Below are 6,820 nucleotides of genomic sequence, written 5' to 3'. Positions count from 1 at the left end.
CTAACAGCTCCAGCCCAGGCTTTTCAAGGATCTAAGTCACCAGGTAACTTGGAGAGGTGCCCTGGGCCTCAGTTTCCTCTTGTGCAGGTGGGGTAGAAGCTGACAGCCCTTGAAAGCTCAGCAGAATCCCTGGCAGATCCTGCTTTGACCCTGACTCCATTCCCCTCACTTGCTGCCTCCGTAGACTGTCACTTACCTGGCTTCATCCCTGCAGAAAGGAGGCAGCCTGTGAAGGCTGGCTGGAGGTCGCTGCAGAGACACCGTGGAGTAGCCCTGTCCTTGCAGGAGCCAGGGGAGCTCAAAGTCCAGTGCACCCTCAGCTGGCCAGGATTTGAGCCACGGGCCAGGCCAATTCTCTCCCAGCTCACCCAGCCCCACCCCTGTGAATAATGCCAGTGGCTTCCAGGAGTGGGCCCCTCTGGGGCTTTGATGATATGGGGGCTGGCAAAAAACGGTGAGGGACATGGAAGAGTCAAAGACACACCCAGGTGTAGGGCATAGAAACATTGAACTAGGTGGCAGGAGGCACCTTTCTAACCCATCCTGTGTACCCCTCCCCATCCAGTACCAGCCCTCCAGGGCTTCATGGCTATCAACACAGCATCACCGTGCCAGCCCCGGGCCAGGGAGGGCTCCTCCCCATTTCACCCCAGCCACAACAGTAATTAACCCCAATGAAGCCAGCTCGTAAAGATCCAAATCACAGGAGGGAGGAATCATTACTGCCCCTGCCCCAGGATGGGGAACTCCAGGGAGCTGGGCCAGGGCAAACCCCAGCTGGGGCGACCCTACCCTTCTCACTGTCATTGCCTGGGTGGGTCCCAAGGTAGCCAGTCTGGTGGCTGGGAGGAGGTTATTGCCTCTTGGTCCAGGTAGAGTTTGGGAAGATTTGCTTGTCTTGGGTTTGGATCATGTCTTTCCCACCATTAAAAAAACAATAACAAAACTCTTCAATTTCCATTCTTTTGAGCCTGTTTCCCAATTTTTCCATTCATCTGTCTTCATCAATTTCACAAATGCCTGCGCAACACGGCCATGAGCCAGGTACCAGGTGTGGCTGCAGGGAAGCAGGGCTGTGCTAACCCCGCTGGACTTGCTCTCTGCCAGGCCCCAGCCCTTCTCCTCTGAGCAGCCCGTCTTGCCCACTCACCAGCTGGTCCATACTGCACTGTGCCCGGGTAGAAGGCAGGGTGCTGGACTGATGGGCGAGCAGGCTGGAAGTCACGGAAGAAGCTCAGTGAGATACAAGGAAGTTGTGTGTGGGCTCCTCGCCCTCAGGAAGTTCACACTGTGATTGACTGTGTGGCACAGTGTTGAATCCTCCGAATCCTCTTTCCTGGATATGCAGTGAGGCTACAATTCCAGGTCTGCCTGTGGGTGGCTGGAGCTGTCTGCCTGGGTTCTGGCTACTGCAGAGTAGATAGAAGTGGCAAATGTGGAGCTCAAACTACCTTCCCACACTCTCCCCTGCCGCGGTGATTGTGGTGGCCCACTGTTGGAGACAGGGTCATCAGAAGGTGAAAGGGGCCAGAATGGCCTGACCCATATTACACTGGGATGTGAAAAAGTGACCCTGTATTGTGCTTATCAGCTGAAATGCTGGGGATGTTTGTTATAGGAGCTAGTACTGACTAATACAGGCAGACAGCTCAGGCACAGAGAACACCTTGATTCCTGGGGCCGAGCACAGCATGTGAGAGCACTCATTGCTAAGCAGTGCATGCCCACTGATGCCTAACGCTAGTTGGTAGATGGCATGAGGTCAGAGGAGGGGAAGACACTGAAGGCCAATGCTGGAAATATGGTAGGTGGTCAAAAAAACTGGTTGAATGAGTAAAATAAGTGAGAACATTGGAAGAGATTTATAGTCTGGCTGAAGAAACCAAAAGCCCCTAGGAGGGATGGAGTTTGGAGGAGGTATGGGAATAGAAGCAATTACCCTGGAAATAAATATGTAGACCTGAGAAAAAGCAGGCCTAGCCCATGGATCAGAGGCCAGTAAGCAGTCAGTAGTTGGAGAATTGAAGTTGGAAGCTTGAGGCCCTCAAAGGCCACGCTGACTAGCACAGCCTGAAATCTGAAAGACTATCAACAGTGTTAACAATCATAGTCTTTTGGAGTGGCCTCCAAAGTGAGGTGTGTATAATAATCTATTGGGGTATAGGAATAAAAAAATACAACTCCTGGGTCGGGGATTTAGCTCAGTGGCTCTGTGCCTGCCTTGCAAGTGCAAGGCCCTGAGTTCCACCCCCAGGGCCAAAATAAAACAAAACAAAAACAAAAACAAAAAACTCCTATTGATATTCATCTCACCCCTTTAAATATCTGTTTTTTAGTGTACATGATAACACAGAGGCTAAGAGGTTGTGTAACTCCCCCAAGGTCACACAAGCTAGTAAGTGTGCCTGATTCCAAAGCCCAGCCCAGCCCTTCACATATGCTGAGTCGTGCGCGGGTGAGGGGCTGGGTGGGGTGAGAGGCAGTCCAGGGGAAGGGGCGGGGAGTGTAGGCAGCTCCCAGCTCAGGCTCTCTGCCACAGACTGCGGTGAGCAGAGATCAAAGAGCCTGGCCCCCAAAGCTATCAAGAGATGGCTTAGGTGGCATGGGCCTGGGTCCCCCCATCCCGAACCTCTCCTCCCAGCACCTGGCGATTCTTCCTCACCTCTAGAAGCAGGATCTGTAGTAGGAGGAGTGGGACAGGGGCCGAGTGGAGAATGGAGTGACAGAGTGGGATGGGAAAGAGGGGTCACTTAAACCCCGTGACAGCTGATAGGACTGACTCGGCCTCCTGGCCACCCACACGTGGCCGAGGAAAGCCAGGTGTCCCACTGTCCCAGGCTTCACTTGCTGGATGCATAACGCACACTTCTGATTGACACCGCTAAAAGAATTTTATTTTTAAGGAATTGTATTTTATGTTTTTATTTTACTTTATTGTATTGCAGTATTGGAGATTGAACACAGGGCCTCATATGTGCTGGGCAAGCTCTCCTCCACTGAGCTACATCCCCAGTAATTTTATTTCGTGGGACAAGGTCTTGCTAAATTGCCCAGGCTGGACTTGAACTTGTGACCCTCCTGGCTCAGGCCTCCCAAGTACTGTAGCAGAGACTGCAGGCATAGACCACTGTGCTTGGCTAAGAATTTTATTAAAAAAAAAAAAGTAGGCTGGGGTGTAGCTCATTATTAGAGGGCTTGCCTAGAATATGTCACCAGGGTCTAAGTGACCTTTATTTCCCATCTCACTCTGACTTCTCAGGCCCTGTCCCACTCCTCCTACATTGCAAAATCAATCATCAATCAACCAGTGCAAAAAATAAAATTATAATTAAAATAGACACACTGAAAAAACGCTGTTAACAGTGTGTCGTGAAGGCAGATGAATTGCCTGGCTTAGACAAGGACAGCCAGCCTCGAAAAAGAAAAGAAGATGGAACAGAATAACGTGATGAATTTTTACAAGTGGAACACATGCCAGGTTAACTAAAACTCCTGTGAAGAAACAGAACGTTTGGCAGCTCCATGACCCGCTCTTGTCTTTTCCGTTACAACTCTGTAGTTAAAGGTTACTGACTCTAACAGCCATTCTAGCCTATAAGGCCATAGGTTAGTTTTGCCTGTGTTTGTTTAGGGGGTGCCAGGAATCTAACCCATGCTCAGCAAACATTCTACCACCGAGCTCCCCTCTCAGCTCCTTTTTGCCTGTTTTTGAACTTCACATAAAATGGACTACCCAGTGTGAGTGCTCTTTTGTGTCAGGTTTATCTTTTGTTTGTTGTTTTTTTTTTTGAGACAGGGTCTCACTATGTAGTTCAGACTGCTCTGGAACTCACTACGTAGCCCAGCTGGTCTCAAACTCACAGTGATCCTCCTGCCTCAGCTTCCTGAGTGCTGGGATTACAGGCGTGCGCCACCACACCCGGCTACATGTCAGGTTTTTCTTGTTCGACAAAAGGTTGGGGCTGTCAAACATTCCAGAGCATACATATGCTGCATTTAATTGATCTATTCTGCTGTCCGAGGGCATCTGAGTTGTTCTCAGTTTTTGGCCTTTTGAAGTATGGCTAAATTGGGCACGGTGGCACAGGCTGGTAATCCCAGCACTCTGGGAAGCTGAAGCAGGAAGATCACAAGTTGGAGCCCAGCCTAAGTAATTTAGCAACTTAGCAAGATCTTAAAAAAAAAAAAATATATATATATATATATATATTTTAATACATATATATTTTTATACATATATATATATTTTTATACAATATATATATATTTTTAAAAGGTCTGGTGATATAGCTCAGTGTGAAGGCCCTGGGCTCAATCCCTAAAGCAAAACAAAACACTGTTATGAATCCTTTTGCATATTTCTCTTTCTGTGGAGCACATACCTAGGATGTATAGGCATTCAGCTTCAATAAAGCTCTTTCCATTTTAAAAGAAAAATTTCCTTGAGGTTTTTGCTTTAATCTGCCTTACTGAGGTATAATTAAATACAGTACAATGCATCTGTTTTAATGGAAAACTTTTATAAATGTTTGCACACTGCCATAAACATGATGCAGAACATTTCCATCTTCCCAAGAAGTCACCTTACACTCCTTTGCAATTACGTCTCCTGCCCAGCCAGCCCCAGCAGCTGCTGCTGCTTTGATTTCTATCGCTGTGTATTCGTTTTTGCCTGTTCCTGAGCTTCTATAAATAGAATCCCACAGCGAATACCTGTTTGTGTCTGGCTTCCTGCCCTCCGCACAGGGGCGGGGAGGTTGCATCATCGGCTCACCCACCTCTCCGCCTGCACCCTTTGCGTGGCACGCAGTACTTCTCCTTTATCCCGTGGATGGATGCTTGCGTCGGTACCAAATTGGCTATGATAAGTCACGTCACTGTGACCATTCAGGCACAAGACTGTGCGGACCAACGCTTCCATTCCTGTTGGGTAAATACGTGGGCGCTGAGTGGCGGGGTCATGGGGTGGGCGTACATTTAACCTCACAGGAAACCGCCCAGAGGGTTTCATCCCTCCGCACACGCATCAGCAGTGCTGGAGACGCTCCCCTCTCCTTAAGTTTTGTTCTCCATTCCATCTTGGCCATTCTGGCGGGCTGAAAAGCTGGCTTGGCCTTTCCCTGAAGACTCCAGATGGGGAGCCTCTTTTCATGCGCCTCTTGGCCATTTGTATAGTCTCTTTGATCAAACACTCCATTCAAGTTTTCTTATTTTATTTCTCATCGTGCAGCCCACAGGCCCTGCCTCTGTCAACACCCTCAGTGCCTTTTTGCTTTGGGATACTGGCACTTCTCAAACTTGCTTTTCATTCCAGTGTCTCCTCATTTGTGCCAGACAAGCCTTCCTATACACAATACATAAGTCATTCCTCTGCTGTAAATCCTGCTATGGCTCCCCAAGCCTTCAGGGGCAAGCCCCCACTTTTCCAGCTGCCACTGGAGGAACCTCCAGCCCCTGCTCCCCATCTTTCTCTCCTGCCTTCGCTCACCTTTCCTACAAATCTCCCCAACTCTACTCCTGCCTCCTGGCTGGCACTCAGCATTTGCCTTATTTTATTTTTGTATATTTTGGTGGTACTGGGAGATCGAAACTTTATCTTCTTACAGTGCCATTTAGATGTCTGAGTGACAGCTGGGCCTGGAGAAAAGCTATTTAATTATTTACTTAGTGCTGGGGATTGAACCCAAGGCCTCGAGCGTGCTAGGTAAGCACTGTACCACTGAGCCACATCCTAGCTTGCGGGGGGCTTCTTGGAACCAGGAACTTCCTTGTATATATGATCAAAGCAGTGGGAATCCTCATAAACTCATTGTATTACATAGTATTATTGAATATGTAAAAGAAATATTGAATATGTTTCAAATTTTGTACATGTTCTCTCCTTGAAAATCTTAGCTTGTTGGTGTTGGGAGAGGGGAAGGAAGAGAGAAGAGAAGGGTACCTCCTACGTAGACTGGCCTTGAACTCACCATGTAGTCCAGGCTGGCCTCAAACTCACAGAACTCTCTCGTCAGCCTCCAAGTGCTGGAAATACAGGGGTGGGTCACCATGCCCAGCTCAGACCTCTTTTTAAAAGAGGCTTCGATATGAAACGGGGAAAACACAGAAAGGAAGGAAAAGCAGAAAGGGGTGTCAGATGGGAGGAGCCAGTACTGGTGCTCTCGGGTCTGAGGGGGCGGGTGGAGTCCTCGTTGGACTGTAGAGGGACCCCAGCAGGTATGTCCACCCACCTGGACGGTGACCTCCACACGGGTTTTTTTCCCTAGTCAGCCACCCCCTCTCTCTTGCCCCTCTGCTAAAGCCCAACTCAGAGGGGACCCCACACCTTATCCCACGGGGAGGAACGAGTCCTAGAATTTTCCTGCATTTATGTTTCACGCGCTGTGCCAGATACTGAAGACACCATTTGAGCCAAAGTGGCCACACAAAGGTCTCTCTGTTGGACACAGACAGAAATGGATTCCACGTGTCCTGTGGGGCCGGTTGGGATGGGAGGGGACTATGAGATGAAATGAAGGGAAATAGGGTCTGGGCCTAAGCACGCCGCGAACAAATCCAAGTAGGGGACAGAGAGAAGGCGAGGCATTGAGGTTGGTGGTCAGGGAAGGCCTTCGGGGGTCTCCACTGGGGTCGGTCTCTGTCCCCTCTATCCCAAGCTGGTTCTCGCCCCAGAGTCGCCGGTTCATCCCCAGCCTATCACCTCGGCCCTCTGGGTCATTGAGGCAGGAGGCGCAGGGGAGCCCTGCATCTTGACGCCGGGGGGGCCGGGTGTGCCAAACCCAGCCCATCCCAGCCGGGCGCAGGCTCCGCCCACGCCCCG

The sequence above is a fragment of the Fukomys damarensis genome, unplaced genomic scaffold (genome assembly GCF_012274545.1).
Source record: "Fukomys damarensis isolate Sample0158 unplaced genomic scaffold, DMR_v1.0_HiC HiC_scaffold_23, whole genome shotgun sequence".
Taxonomy (NCBI): domain Eukaryota; kingdom Metazoa; phylum Chordata; class Mammalia; order Rodentia; family Bathyergidae; genus Fukomys; species Fukomys damarensis.
The sequence above is the reverse complement of the archived record's forward strand: the minus strand, read 5'-3'. Positions refer to the sequence as shown.